Source organism: Rhinopithecus bieti, unplaced genomic scaffold (assembly GCF_001698545.2).
Source record: "Rhinopithecus bieti isolate Rb0 unplaced genomic scaffold, ASM169854v2 scaffold_28016, whole genome shotgun sequence".
In the NCBI taxonomy this organism is placed as follows: domain Eukaryota; kingdom Metazoa; phylum Chordata; class Mammalia; order Primates; family Cercopithecidae; genus Rhinopithecus; species Rhinopithecus bieti.
This window is the reverse complement of record NW_016813202.1, coordinates 4,370,924-4,386,004: the sequence shown is the minus strand read 5'-3', so window position 1 is coordinate 4,386,004 and position 15,081 is coordinate 4,370,924.

Here is a 15,081-nt window from a genome sequence, read left to right as displayed (position 1 = left end):
TGTGACTGACTAGTCACACTTTAAAAGTTATAAATCAACCAAAGGCTTATTAATCTGAAGTACCAAAATGGGTTGTGCAGATGATTTAATAGAATGACCTTTGACCTTCAACCTACAGATGATCAAGAACCAGGAGAACAGGCTCTGGGGTCAGACTCGGGTGAGTTCAGGAACCCTCTGAGCCTCGGTTTTCTCATCTGTAATGCAACATCAGTAATACTCACCTTGCAAGGCTGTTTGTGCAACTGAGAGAAAGTGGATATGAAATGATTGGCACATGATAGAAGCTTAACAATGTCGATCAGTGTTATTCCTTTTAATCTGCTTTTGGTTTCTGGTAGTCAAATTGTTTCCATCTCTGAATCTGAAGCAAACATCGCATGATTCAATAACATGTTGGACAAAGGTCTCACTCTCATTTTCTTTATGTTCCAAATTAGTTGTTACATCCAGGAGATGTTGACCCTAAATAACTACATTCGTGGATGTCAGTCAGGTGTTGATCAAAACCTATTGTTCTCGAATCAGCTCTCATAGGGTGAGAGTGGGAAAGTGGGAGAACTCGGCCAGGAATGGGAGAATGTTCAACTTGGCCATCTTTCCAGAGAGCCACTGTGGGTTCCGTGGGATCCAGAACCTTCCATCCTTTCCTGGCTTCCATCCCAGACCCCTTCTTCCCCAGGTCTCATTCTTGCTCACTCCCTCCTTTCCAAGAATCATGCTTGGGAGGGGACATATGCTCACCGGGGAGGGCACTTTCAGCTGTAGGACTTGACACTCTTGTTTTCTTAGGTATTTGAGATAGGAATGTTATTCACAACACCCAAGAGGGGCGTCCCCTCTCAAGCGTCCATCAGCAAATGAGTGAATGAACAAAGTGTGGTCTATCCAATGTGGCCCATACAATGGAATATCATTCAAGATTTTTATACCATTTTAACTTTTTTTGGGGAGGGGTGGGGGACAAGAGTCTCTCTGTTGCCCAGGCTGGAGTGCGGTGGCACGATCTCGGCTCACCGCAACCTCCACCTCTCGGGTTCAAGCGCTTCTCCTACCTCAGCCTCCCGAGTAGCTGAGATTACAGGCACCCGCCACCATGATGATTAATTTTTGTATTTTTAGTAGAGGTGGGGTTTCACCATGTTAGCCAGGCTGGTCTCAAACTACTGGCCTCAAGTGATCTGCCCACCTTGGCTTCCCAAAGTGCTGGGATTACAGGCGGGAGCCACTGCACCTGGCTTCAATTCTTTTGGCTGCCTACGCAGAAGTGAGATTGCTGGGTAATATGACAATTCCATTTTAATTTTGAGGGGAACTGCCGTACTGTTTTCCATAGCGGTGGCACCATTTTACACTCCCACCAACAATACACAAGCGTTCCCACTGCTCCACGCCTTTGCCAGTGCTTGTTATTCCCTGTTTTGTTTGTTTGTTGTTATTTGTTTGTTTTCATAATAGCCATCTTACTGGGCATGCTTTAGAGGATTCTGAGCAGGAGAATGATGGGATCTGCTTTGTGTTTTTAAAGGCCACTGGGGGGAGAAGGAAATCCTACCTCACTGTGCAGGGTAGGAAGTCCTCATAATTTACTATCCCACCAAGGATAATTTTGAGAACGAGGCCTCTATGTGTAAGTACACAAGGACAGTGTGCCAGTTACATTGTTCTAGTCACACCAGACGTGTGGTCAGTTACGTTCGGGAGGCAAGAGCGGAGCAGCTCTGGAGGCCTGCGAGGAGGCTGTCGCAGGGAGGAGTGAGGGCGGTGGAGAAGGGGTGAGTAGGTGCCTCTACAACAGAGGGGTCGAATGCCAGGATTGATTACTCTAGTGAGAAGGGAGCCGGGATGGTAATCAGGGTGGGGAGGCAGGAAGCCACTCCCACCTCCAAGCAAGGAGAGGAAAGAGAAGGTGGTGTCGATGACTCTGAGGCCCCCATGGGTCTATCCTATGGGCAGTGGAGCCAAGGAGAGGTCTCTCTGCAGTCACTGCCCCTGACTGTCCCAAGGCTCCCCACTCTCCCCACCCCTATCTCTTACAACCTCCCATGGCTGAGCTGGGGGCTTGCAGAGTTCAGCCTCTTGCGACAGAAAGGACAGAGGGGAGGGACTGGGGCTGGCCCCATCCAGGCTCAGCACTTGGACTGGGAGAGCCTAGGTAGACAGAATCAACAGGTCTGGATGGCTGTGGGTGTGAAGGAGAGGGCAGTGGAACTGAGAGGAGGCCAGTGATTCTAGACACAGCTCTGGGTGAATGGAGTTGCTTTTCCTGAGGTGGGAGGTGGGTCGGGAGAGCAGGGAGAGTTGGTTACAGGGGTTCACCCTACCCTAATCCATTCAGCTGCATGTTCGTTTTGTGCAGTTTTCTGTTTGAGTTTTTCTTTTTTTTTCTTTTTTCTTTTGTTTGAGACAGAGTCTTGCTGTCGCCCAGGCTGGAATGCAGTGGCAGATCTCAGCTCACTGCAAGCTCCGCCTCCCAGGTTCTCACCATTCTTCTGCCTCAGCCTCCCGAGTATCTGGGACGACAGGTGCCCGCCACCATGCCCAGCTAATTTTTTTGTATTTTTAAGAGACAGGATTTCACCATGTTAGCCAGGATGGTCTCGATCTTCTGACCTGGTGATCTGCCTGCCTTGACCTCCCAAAGTGCTGGGATTACAGGTGTGAGCCACTGCGCTGGCCTGTTTGAATTTTATTTACATAATAAAGTGGTAAATTAAAACAAGAAAGGAAAGAGGGAAGGAAGGAAGGAAGGAAGGAAGGAAGGAAGGAAGGAAGGAAGGAAGGAAGGAAAGGAGGGAGGGAGGGAGGGAGGGAGAGAGAGGTGGGCTGTTTGGACAATGAGGGAGTCTAACAAAACACTTTTCTCTGTGCCTCTGACAGATTGAGACAGATCAACACTGTATTCCTCCATTCTTGGGCAAGAGAGGCCCCAGGCTTTGCCTTAGTGATGACTGGGAGCTGAGGACTGGGGAGGGAGAAGGAGAGAGGTGCTTCCCCACCCAGGCTGTGAGACACTCAAAGAAGGGTAAAGGGGGCAAAGACAGATCCAGGCAAAGGAGAAGCCAGAATCACTGGGTCCCACAGGAGAGCGGGAGGCAGCAGCTACTGGAACCCTGGCGGCTGGGTGAAGACAAGCAAGTAGGTGAAGGCAGCTGGCCCTGGGGATGCAGCATCAGGCTGGGGCAGGGCAACCTGCAGCTTATTGTCCGTGGGCCGTACAGCCTGTGGCTGCAGGCCGTCCTCATTTGGGAAAGCTTTGCTGCCTCCTCCTCCTCCTCCTCCTCCTCCTCCTCTGCCTTCTTCTTCATTATTATTATTATTGTTATTTGGTTTTTAGAAGAGACCAGATCTCACTATGTTGCCCAAGGGGGTCTCAAAATCCTGGGTTCAAGTGAACCTCCCACTTCGTCCTCCCAAAGTGTTGGGATTACAGGCATGAGCCACCGTGCCTGGCCTGCTTATTGTTTTAGAAAACATTTTTCTTGACTTTACATTTTAAGCAGAACTTACCACTAAGTCCTCGTGTAAAGGACATTGAGTTACACACGGCACAAGGCCTGCGTCATCAGTTTTGCAGAAGACTTCAAGAATATTCAGTTTTACATTGTTTACTGTTTTTTCATATATCCCCAACTAAAGCTAAACTTGTATTTTGGACAGCGTATAACCCAGTACTGAGTACGTGGCTGGCCTGTTGATAGAATGAAGATTTATTTTTACCTATTTTTAAAAAAATGTTTTACTTGGGATGATGACATTGGCACTTGAGAAAAATGCAGCTCCTAAGATATGCTTTGCTGGGGAAGCAGGTAAGCCTTTGTGGGAAGAGCTTTTCTAATCCCCTGAAAGCAATCTATTTATATTCTAAAATCCAAGTTTTTAAGGAAGTGTATCATTATTATAGCTTGCATAACTACAATTATGTCAGAGAACTATTTCTACTGCCCTAGAATCATCTAACCATGTTCCGAGGCCTCCATCCTGACAGGTGGAGTTTGCAAACCGAATTTCTCTCTGCATTAGCTGTGCACCGACTTTCCTGTAATTCCTATCAGTGGCCTCTTTGTTCTAGGATTGTGCAACCGAATAACACAGGGGAGTGATTCTTGCTTACTTTCCCTCTTAATAATTGTGAATGTGGCCTTTCAAGCCTTGAAACTCATTTCCTCTCCTGGCTCTCATTGCCCGTGAGACAACCACAACCTGGACATCATCAGCTCAGCTTGAGGGGAGGCGGCAGAGAGAGGCAGAGGGGAGCACCTTCTCGTAGACCCACCTGCCAGGCTGTGTGGGGAGAGGGCGCTGTGGAAACTGGGCAATGCCAGCCTCCCAGAAGGTAGGGTTTGGAACACAGGCAGAAACGCAGGAAAGGGCAAACTGTCCCAATGAAATCACTGTCCAAGGAGGAAGGAGTTGATTGAGAGGAGGCAGTTGAGAGGGAGAGATTGCTGTAGGCTGAGGCAACCAGGAAAGGACGGGGCTGGCCTAGGGGAAAGACGGGGTGAAAAGCCAAGAGACTCTGTCCACTGGCAGGAGTAGAGGGTGGAGGAGTGGTGAGAGAGAAGACTGGAAAGGTCAAGGCAGGTGCAGGCAAGATTGTAGAGAGCCCCATGCCGGATGAAGGAGTTTGGACTCTGCCCCCAATTAAGTGGTCACCAGACCTCTGGATTTCACAAATCACTGATTTTTTTTTTTCTTTTCTTTTTGAGACAAGGTCTTGCTCTGTTGCCCAGGCTGGAGTACAGGGCCTGATCACAGCTCACTGCAGCCTTCATCTCCTGGGCTCCAGTGATCCTCCTGCTTCAGCCTCCTGAATAGCTGGGACTACAGGCACATGACGCCACAGTCAGCTAATTTTTAATTTTTTGTAGAAATAGGGTCTTGCTCTGTTGCCCAGAGTCATCTTGAACTCCTGGCCTCAAGCAATCCTCCCACCTGGACCTTCCAATGTGCTGGGATTATGGGCATGAACCACTGTGCATGGCATGTTTTTTTTTTTGGAGAAGTAGAGCTAAGGTGGAGAGGAACGAACATGGTTGCCAACTTAATTTTTCCACGACACACACAGTGAACCCCCATCCACTATCAGCCTGCTGTCACAAATGAGGAGAAATCTGAACAGCCTTCAGAAAAAACACAGGAAGAGCAAAATGTTGAGCTAAAGGAGAATACCCCTGCAGAAGGACAGCGGACAACCTTATATCTCGCGTGTGCCCGAGACTGAGAACATCATCTCAGGCTGGTGTGTTACACAGACAAGCTCCGCCAGGGCCGTGGGAGCTGTGGGGCTGTGTCTCTAGTTGGGGGCCATAGCCTTGGGTTCCCAGGCAGACTGGGGGTCAAATGGGCTGAGTACTGGAGTGGTGGGGGGCTGTCAGGAGACAACTTGGAGGCTGCTGTCTGTACCTTTTTGCCCCTGAAATCCCATCCTCTAGTGCAGCTATCACCCATGTATACCCTTGTGTACCCCTAGATTGTGAGTGGGCTCTGACTGCTTCCCGGCTTCTACCTCCTTCCCTGTAATCCATCTTCCACATAGCAGCTAGAATGGGCCTTGAAAAAAGTGCATGGATCATGTTCCCTACCAGCAAACACCTTCCATAGCTCTCCAGTGGGGGTAGCATAAAGTTCAACTCCTGGCCCTGGCCGGAGGCCCTTGGAGCAGCATCTGTCTGCAGCTCTGACATCAAAGGACCCCCCATCTTGCAGGGATGTCACTGGCTGGAGGTAGTTCAGCTCTCTAGGGAGCCACGTACTGGGCCATCGTGTTCTCGGTCATGCTCCTCCTCTGTCGGGAGCATGTGCCTTCTGCTCTTGGCCCCGTGAACTTCTCCTGATGGTTAGGACTGGCTGACATAGAACTCCCACCGAGGGTTCTTCTGGACGCCCCTTGCTAACGAGGCCCCTGCTGTCTTCCTCACATCACTCGTGCTCTTCCTTCATGGCATTTACCATAGTTGGGGTGTTGAGGGTCCCCAAAACCATCCCTACATTTGAGATCTGGAAGGATGCACAGGACTTGGCATATAGTTGTGTTAACAGCTAAGATTGATGACAGTGACGTAGCGAAGATCCACAGCTAGATCACAAGGGAAAAGAAGCAGAGTCTGGAGAACATGTAGGTGGTTTCCCGATGCTCTCCCTCCCCTGGGGGGTCCCACAATGCACACGCCTCCCCCAGCAGTGAAAATGCTGCTATGTGTGAGGATTCTGCCCATGGGAGCCCAGTAGAGACTCAGCACCAAAAATTTTTCTTGGGGACTGTTTATCTAGGCACCCTCTGCCTAGCACATGCCAAAATTTCACACCCCTAGAAGGAAGGCAGTGTTCAGCCTAGACCATATCATTTGCATAGCTAGGCACAAGGAGTCAGCTTATCAGCTAGCTGTTGACTGGGAGCGTGCTGGGAGCCAGGTTCCCAGATGCCAGTCAGGGGCCACCTTGCAAGCAGGTATGCTTGGTTCTCTTTCCTGTGCCATTTGTAATGAGACCTTTATCTCTCTGTCTCTTTGGGTATGGCCTGTTTCGCGTACTAGGCTGTCAGCAGTGGGAGAGCAGGACCCCCGTCTGCATTATCCATGATTCCTAGCATCAGGCACACAGCAGGACTCTGAGAACTTAAGAGCAGAGGAGTGTCTGCAGGGGTCTGAGTCCTTGTCCACTACTTCTGATCCATAAGACTTCAAACAAGCCCCTTAGCTTCTCTTGGCCTCAGTTTTCTTATCACAAGGGGATAATAATAGTCCTTCCTTACAGAATTGCTGTGATTGCTGTGTTGCTATTATTTGTTCAATGGATGCAACCTGAGATATGGGCCTGGACTCAGTTGACAGATACAGAAATGGAAACCCTGAGTGAATTCCAGAGCTATTTATTAGGGAGAATTGAAAAACAAACAAACCAAAAGGTGGTTAGTCTTGGAGGCCCAGGAAGGAAGAGAATGAGGAGAACTGAAGTTTTAGGTCTGAGTGGTTAGAAGAAAAGACATCAGTAGAAATGTGGTTGTTGAGTTTGGGACAAGGACAGATGTTGATACATTTTGACCAGTCCACCATAGTCCTCATTCCTAACCATCAGCCGTCTGGTCATCAATAGACCATGTAGGTTCTCAGTCCCCTCTTCTGGAGGAGCAGACTGGATTTGGGAGGAGGCCCTTATGAGAAATGCCCCGCCCTGTTGGCGTGTGCAGAGACCCTGGTCTTTGCCTTCTCTGGCCACTCATCCCTTCTTCTTCCAGGGACATCCACCCTGCCCTGGCCCCTGTTGCTGCAGTGGCCATGTTCTGCTCCATGGGACCCACCTCGGTCTTGCTCACTGGATCGGGGCACCTTAGGGTTGGTTGGCCAGAGGACTCTGACCTGTGATCCTGGTCTGAAACGATGAGCTGGGCTGCCAAGGTTTTTTTCACAGGAATTTGGAATAGGGCTGGTTAGCAGTAAGCTTCCAATGATAAGGGTGCAGTGGGGCTGATGTGGGGGCCAGGGCAAGCCTTTGAGAGTCAAAGTTATGAGGAAGCAGAAATGGCCGTGTACAGGGCGAGGATGTGAGGACAGCCATCAAAAGACCAAGAGAGAGACACCCCTTAGCTCCGCTTTGGGCTCGGATGGTTTCTTGAACCAGTTTCAGTGCACATGCATTTTAGAACCTGAGACAATTTAATCAAGCCACTTAGAGTTTGGCTTCCACACTTAAACTTGAATACAGACTCTGTCCCACGCAAGCTGTGTGACCCCAGGCAAGCCCCTTAAGCTCTTTGAACTTCAGTTTCCTTAGTTGTATAATAAGGGGAATAATATTGCCAACTTCATAAGGTTATGGTGAGCCCTAAATGAAACCTGGCTTGTAAATGGCTAAGCACAGTTTCTGGCATATTGTAAGTGTTTAAAAATGTTAGACAGCATTACAATATAGTCATGCACGGGGATACGTTCTTAGAAATGGGTTGTTAGGTGATTTACCCTTGTGTGAACATCAGAGAGTGTACTTACAGAAACCTAGATTATCTAGCCAACTACACACCTAGACTATGTGGTATGGCCTATTGCTCCTGGGCTAACTTGTACAGCATGTCACTGTACTGAATATTGTAGGCAACTGGAACACAGTGGTAAGTACAGTCATACACTATATAATGATGCTTTGGTAGATGACCATATATGAAGGTGGTCCCATAAGATTATGCTGGAGCTGAAAAATTCCTATTGTCTAGTGATTTGTGTTATAATTGCCTATGGTATTTGGTTCAGTAACATACTTGTAGCTTAGGGGCAGTAGGCCATATCACATAGCCTAGGTATGTAGTATGCTGTACCATCTAGATTGTGTAAGTACACTCTGTGATATTCATACAACAACAGAATTGCCTAATGGTACATTTCTTGGGATGTATCCCCATTGTTAAGCAATGCACAACTGTATTTGCATATCTAAATATATGTATACATATCAGGTACTATGCTTAGTTCCTGGGTGATGCGTAATCTATACGCCACCCCTGTGACATGAGTTTGCCTATATAACAAACCTGTATATGTACCCCTGAACATAAAAATTTAAAAAGGCCAGGCGTGGTGGCTCACGCCTATAATCCCAGCGTTTTGGGAGGCCGAGATGGGTGGATCACGAGATCAGGAGTTCACCACCAGCCTGGCCAAGATGGTGAAACCCTGTCTCTACTAAAACTACAAAAATTAGCCAGATGCAGGGGCAGGCACCTATAATTCCAGCTACTTAGGAGGCTGAGGCAGGAGAATCGCTTGAACCTGGGTAGCGGAAGTTGCAGTGAGCTGAGATCGCACCACTGCACTCTAGCCTGGGTGACAGAGTGAGACTCCGTCTCAACAAGAAAAAGAAAAAAAAAAAAGTTTGAAAAAAGAGAAATTAGGGCATAATGAAAAAAAAATCATAGAAACATAGAAAAGACACAGCAAAATACTGTGTAAAAGATAAAAAAAAATGGTACATCTGTGTAGGGCAGCTCCACTATAATCTTATGGGACCACCGTTGTAATATGTGGTTTGTCATGGGCTCAAATATCATTATGCAAGGCAGAGCTATATTTTCATAACTTGATTTTGTGATGTCAGTCAGGTGGCTCTCTGTTTCTGACCACAACAAAGCAAAACACTGGCATGATGGATGATTCTTTCCTTGTGAGAAGGATTCTTCTAGGAAAATTATAGTTCTTAGTGCTTCAGCTCCAGGGTTCCTCCACCTTACTGTACAGAACGCATACTGGCATTTAGCAGTATTTTCCTGACAGCTGATGGCAGTCAGCTCTTTCAAAGCATTCAGATTTCTATTTCCATGTTTTAACTGCAATTAGAATGCTTCCATCAATTTCCACACAGTCCATTTGGTGAATTTTACAGTTTCTCTCTGAGTCTGACTATACATAAAGGATGGTAACAGTCTGTTAAAATCTCTTTAACAGATTTAACACGAGATTTTTTGACCAATGGAAGTGTATTAATTCTCATAATACTACTTAATGTGTGTTACAAGCGTCTGTGATCTATTTAGGATTTAGAAAAATGGAGGCCTTAAGAGAGGAAGCAGTGCAAAAGGAATAGCACAGAGCAGAGCCTTCCAGAGCCATCAGGTCTGCAAAATCCATATACTCCCTCCCACTGCCCTGAGCCGCCCTCCCCAAGTTAGAGACACCAAGCCTCCTTCATCCATTTGGCAAAGTATCTTCCTGCCTCTAAGATGAACTGTTCCATTAAAGTTGTGATGAAAATGACATTTCTTCCCATCAAAGAATTTAAACTTGTTTTAATGATAGAGCTTTTAAATGCATCCAATGAAATAAGACTCGGGGGACTTGGAGAAGTGCATTTTCTCTCAGCATATTATATTCTTATTACAGCTTCCTCTCTCAAATCTTTTTATCAGGGGAGTTATGCACTCTTTGGTTAACACAATTGAATATAACCTTTTGACAAAAACATAGTATTTTAGGTTGTGGATGAATGCCTAGGTTAAAAGATTGATTTTTTTCTAACACCATCTTCTGATTAAAGTGGACCAGCCATTTTCTCTCTCCTGGGCTGTTGCATCTGGCTTCCTGCAGGTCTCGGTTATTCCTGTCTCTCTCCTCTTCCCATTTATCATCTACTCTGATGAGCTCTCAAAAACCGAATCTGATGCTTTTGTTAAGAGCTGTTGCTGGCTTCTCCCTGATCGGGTTAAAATCTAGCTTCTTTAGCACATCTTGGGAGGCCTTCAGCGCTCCTTCTCCCTGCCCTTGGCCATGCCTCCATCCTGCCAGCCACCTTCAACTTGCTTCACTCCTGGTTAACTCCGGTCCTCAGTACAGCTCTTTTCTTTGTTTATAAATCCCTTCCTGTGGTTCTCTGCCTCTCAGGTCAAGGCATCCTTTAAATTGTTCTAACTCTGACACCAACTACTTCTTCCGCCTTTCTCCTGGGTGTGTTGTTTACTCCTCTCTCTATAGCACTCATCTTGCTGAGACTGTAGGTCTGGGGACAGAGACAGAGTTGACATAGAATCCTGGGCAGGGCTGACCCAAAGCAAAATTGTGAAGAAAGCCAAATACTGTCTTAAGCTTCTCCTCACCTTTCGTTATTATCACAGTGGTTGCTGTTCTTTTTTTTCCCTTTATTTTACCACTTCATTGAAATGTAATTTACATACCATAAGTTCGTCCCTTTAAAGTATACAATTCAATGGATTTGATTCTAGTAGACAGATAATCCCTGACTTATCATGGTTCAACTTAGCATTTTTTGACTTTACAATGGTGAAAAAAGTGATACCTATTCAGTAGAAAGTGTACTTCAAGTACCCATACCACCATGCTGTCTTTTGCTTTCACTATTGTATTCAGTAAATTGGATGAGAGTTTTATAATGTGGCTCTTTGTCTCTAATAATGATTTGTCTTCAGGTCTATTTTGTCTGATATTAGTGTTGTCACTCTAGCTTTCTCATCTTCCCTCCCTTTTAATGTTTGTATGCTTTCCATCCTTTTACTTCAACCTAATTGTGTCTTTCCATCTTAAGTGTGTCTCTTATCAACTAGTTGGTTAGCTCAGTTGGTTAGAGCGTGGTGCTAAAAAAGTATGTCTCACTATGTTGCTCAGACTATTCTCAAACCCCTGGCCTCGAGTGATCCCCCTGCCTCAGCCTCCCAAAGTGCTGGGATTACAAGCATGAGCCACTGCACCCAGCCCAAAGTTTATCTTTGATATGTCTCTCACTGGGGCTGCAGGAGGGATGGGGTAAATGTGGTGGTGGCAAAGGGCCTAGACATCTATTGGAAGTTAATTGTTAAGTACTATGGAGTGCTGCCAAAACTTAGTTCAGCGTACTGCCCTCCCAGCAGTATGTGAACTTTCCTTATGCCCATCATAGAACTTTATATAACTAATGGAATCTCAAAGATGATCTTGCGCTATGCACCCACTTTCAAATGAGAACCCAGGGTAACAGGAAAGTTGTGTTCTCAGGGTAACACAGTTTGACATAGAGGCTAACTCTCACACCCTGTAGTATGTCGTTCTCCCCAAATTTCCCACTATTCTTTTTCATGCTAGAAAAGGCATGGGAGACCAACATGTGGATCTCTATTTGTGGAGGACAGCCAAGGACAGAGGTGGATAGGGCTTGGGTTTAGAAAATAAGAGTTCAGGTCTGATTCTGCCACCAAGAACTATGTGATTTTTTTTCAAATTTCTTCATATTTTTTGAACCTTGGTTCCTCTAGTCTAAGTGTTAATGATAACACCTATCCAAGTGAGTGATTGGGAGGATTAAGGGAAATAATGTATGTGAACCCCACATGTATACTCTTAGCAGCCACAAGAGTGAAAAAAAATTTAAAAGACTATGACTTTGGGGTTTCTTTGTTTTTTTTTTGTTGTTGTTGTTGTTTGTTTTCTGTTTGTTTGGTTTCTTTGTAAAACTAAACTCATACGAGAAAATATCTTTTAAGGCAACACATGAAAAGAGAGAAAAAAAATTCCCTTAGGTTAAAAAAAAGGTAGTATGTTTTAGTTCACCCTAGCTATGGACAAATGAGTCGCAGCTCATCTTCATGACTGAGGACAGAGTTAGGAGCCGAATTAGAGAATATTCCAATAGAATTTTAGCCTCCCTCCTCTTTTAGACTTGGAAAGCCTGAGCAGATGGAGAAAGTATGTTTGGTTTGTGCACTTAATCACCTCATTATTTTGCTTCTCTCTTTTGTTACATATTAAGCATCAAGCACTGTAGTAAGATCCGAGTAGTCAAGAGTGACTGAAGCCCCACTCTCAGCTCTTAGCTGTTCTAGATCTGCAGTTGATGTCACTGAAAGAATGTTCTGTCTGTATCAAACATAAACAAACTCGTGGGTGGAGTAGCATGACATAACAGATCCTTGTTATGGGCTTAATTGTCTCCCCTCTAAATTCATGTGGTGAAGTTCTAACCCCCTGGGTCTTAGAATGTGACTATTTTTGGAGACACATTCTTTACAGAGGTAATTAAGTTAAAATGAGGTCATGAGAATGGACCCTAATCCAATATGACTAGTGTCTTTACGAGAAAAGGAGATTTGGAGACAGACATACACAGGGGGAAGACCATGTGAAGGCACAGCAAGAAGATAGCCATCTAAAAACCAAGAAGATCATGCCTGTAATCCCAGCACTTTGGGAGGCCAAGGCGGGTGGATCACCTGAGGTCAGGAGTTCGAGACCAGCCTGACCAACATGGAGAAACCCCGTCTCTACTACAAATATGAAATTAGCTGGGTGTGGTGGTGCATGTCTGTAATCCCAGCTACGTGGGAGGCTGAGGCAGGAGAATTGCTTGAACCCAGGAGGCGGAGGTTGCGGTGAGCCGAGATTGCACCACTGCACTCCAGCCTGGGCAACAAGAGCGAAACTCCGTCTCAAAAAAAAGCCAAGAAGAAAGCCCTCAGTGTAAACCAACCCTACCAAAGTCTTGATCTCAGGCTTCTAGCCTCAAGAATGGAGAGAAAATAAATTTACATGGTTTAAGCCACTCAGTGTGGTAATTGGCAGCCCAAGCTAATCAATACAATTCTCCCCCAGGACTGACCACTGGGGAGATTAGTACTGCCGTGGTAGGTTAATGCAGCATTAGCCTGCAGAATTTAACTCATATTGAAATGTTAATAAATGTTTTTGTGTTAGTCAGGGTTCTCCAGAGAAAGAGAGCCAATAGGATATGTATAGATACATATAAGAGAAGACTAATTATGGTAATCAGCTCACACAATTATGGAGGCTGAGAAGTCTCATGACCTCCCATCTGCCAGCTGGAGACCCGGGAAAGCTGGTGGGATCATTCAGTTTGAGTCTGAAGGCCCAAGAACCAGGGGGGCCAATGGTATAAATCTCGGAGTCTGAAGGCCTGAGAACCAGGAGAACCAAAGCCTGAGGACAGGAGAAGATGGATACTCAACTCAAAGAAAAAGAGAATTCTCTCTTCCTCCACCTTATTGTTCTACCCAGGCCTCAAAGGATTGACTGATGCCTGCCTACTCTGGTGAGGGAGGTCTTCTTTACTCAGTTTATTGATTCAAATGCTCATCTCTTCCAGAAACATCCTCACAGACACACCCAGATACCAGCTATCTGGGCATCTCTTAGCCCTGCCAAGCTGACATGTGAAACTAACCATCGCAGTATTATGGTGCTGGGAACTGTCAAAACAACATTTTATTAATCTAGCTTTATTGTACCCAAGGCTGCATGTCTCTCCCACCGCCTCGCACATGTGAAGGATGGAACAGAGCTTCCTGCTCCTCTCTAAAGGAAAGACGAAGCGTTGGTGCAGGAATAGAATAGCCACTCACCATCAAACCCTGAGTTATGACACAGGGTTTGAAGTCTGAGCATGCACACATACACACACGCACACACACAAAATGCTACAAGGTTAAAGGAAAAGAGATAATTCTTACATTTAATATAATTATTGTTATATAGAAACAATAAAGGCTATAAATTCTATGTATGGAGAAAAGAGTGGAAGGAAATATAGTACTTCACACCATTTTTTTTTGAGATGGAGTCTTGCTCTGTTGCCCAGGCTGGAGTGCGGTGGCACAATCTCTGCTCACAATCACCTCTCCCTCCTGGATTCAAGCGATTCTCCTGCCTCAGCCTCCCGAGTAGCTGGGATCATAGGCGCCCGCCACCATGCCGGGCTAATTTTTTGTATTTTTAGTAGAGACGGGGTTTTGTCATGTTGGCCAGGCTGATCTCCAATTCTTGACGTCCGGTGATCCACCTACCTCGGCCTCCCAAAGTGCTGGGATTACAGGCATGAGCCACTGCGCCCGGCCCACACCATTTTTGGTAATTGTTTTGGAAGCTGGTATTACAGCTTATTTTTCTTTTCTTTTCTATTACTTGCTTTTCTGAATTTCCCATATTTTCTATAGTAGGTATATTCACTGTTCTAATAGAAATAAAGTCAATAAACTGTGTCTTTTTTGAAATAAAATCAATAAACTGTGTCTTTTTTAAAGATCTCAAGTTTGACAATGATTTCTGGGGTGTGCAACTGTCTGTTCCCACTTCAGCATCTTTTCTCAGATATAAAGCAAGTAAAAGAGGCACCTAAAAATTTTCCGTTATTCAGATCTGGATGATTTGAATCTTATGATGATTCTTTATACTTTCTAAGAAAAGAAAGCATTTACAAAGTAAATTTGTACTCAAACCAGTTCAGTGACTAGTCTACTTTAAAACTCAAGTTGTTTCTAAGTACTTAAAGAAGCAACAAAACCCATCTACTTTAGCAGTATCACATCTGCATATAAAAAATGACCTCTTGGCTGGGTGTGGTGACTCACACCTGTAACCCCAGCACTTTGAGAGGCCAAGGTAGGCAGATCACCTGAGGTCAGGAGTTCAAGACCAGCCTGGCCAACATGGCAAAACCCTGTTTCTACTAAAAATACAAAAATTAGCCAGGTGTGGTGGCTTGCACTTGTAATCCCAGCTACTCAGGGAGGCTGAGATAGGAGAATTGCACAAACCTGGGAGACGGAAGTTGCAGTGAACTGAGACTGCGCCACTACACTCCAGCCTGGGAGACAGA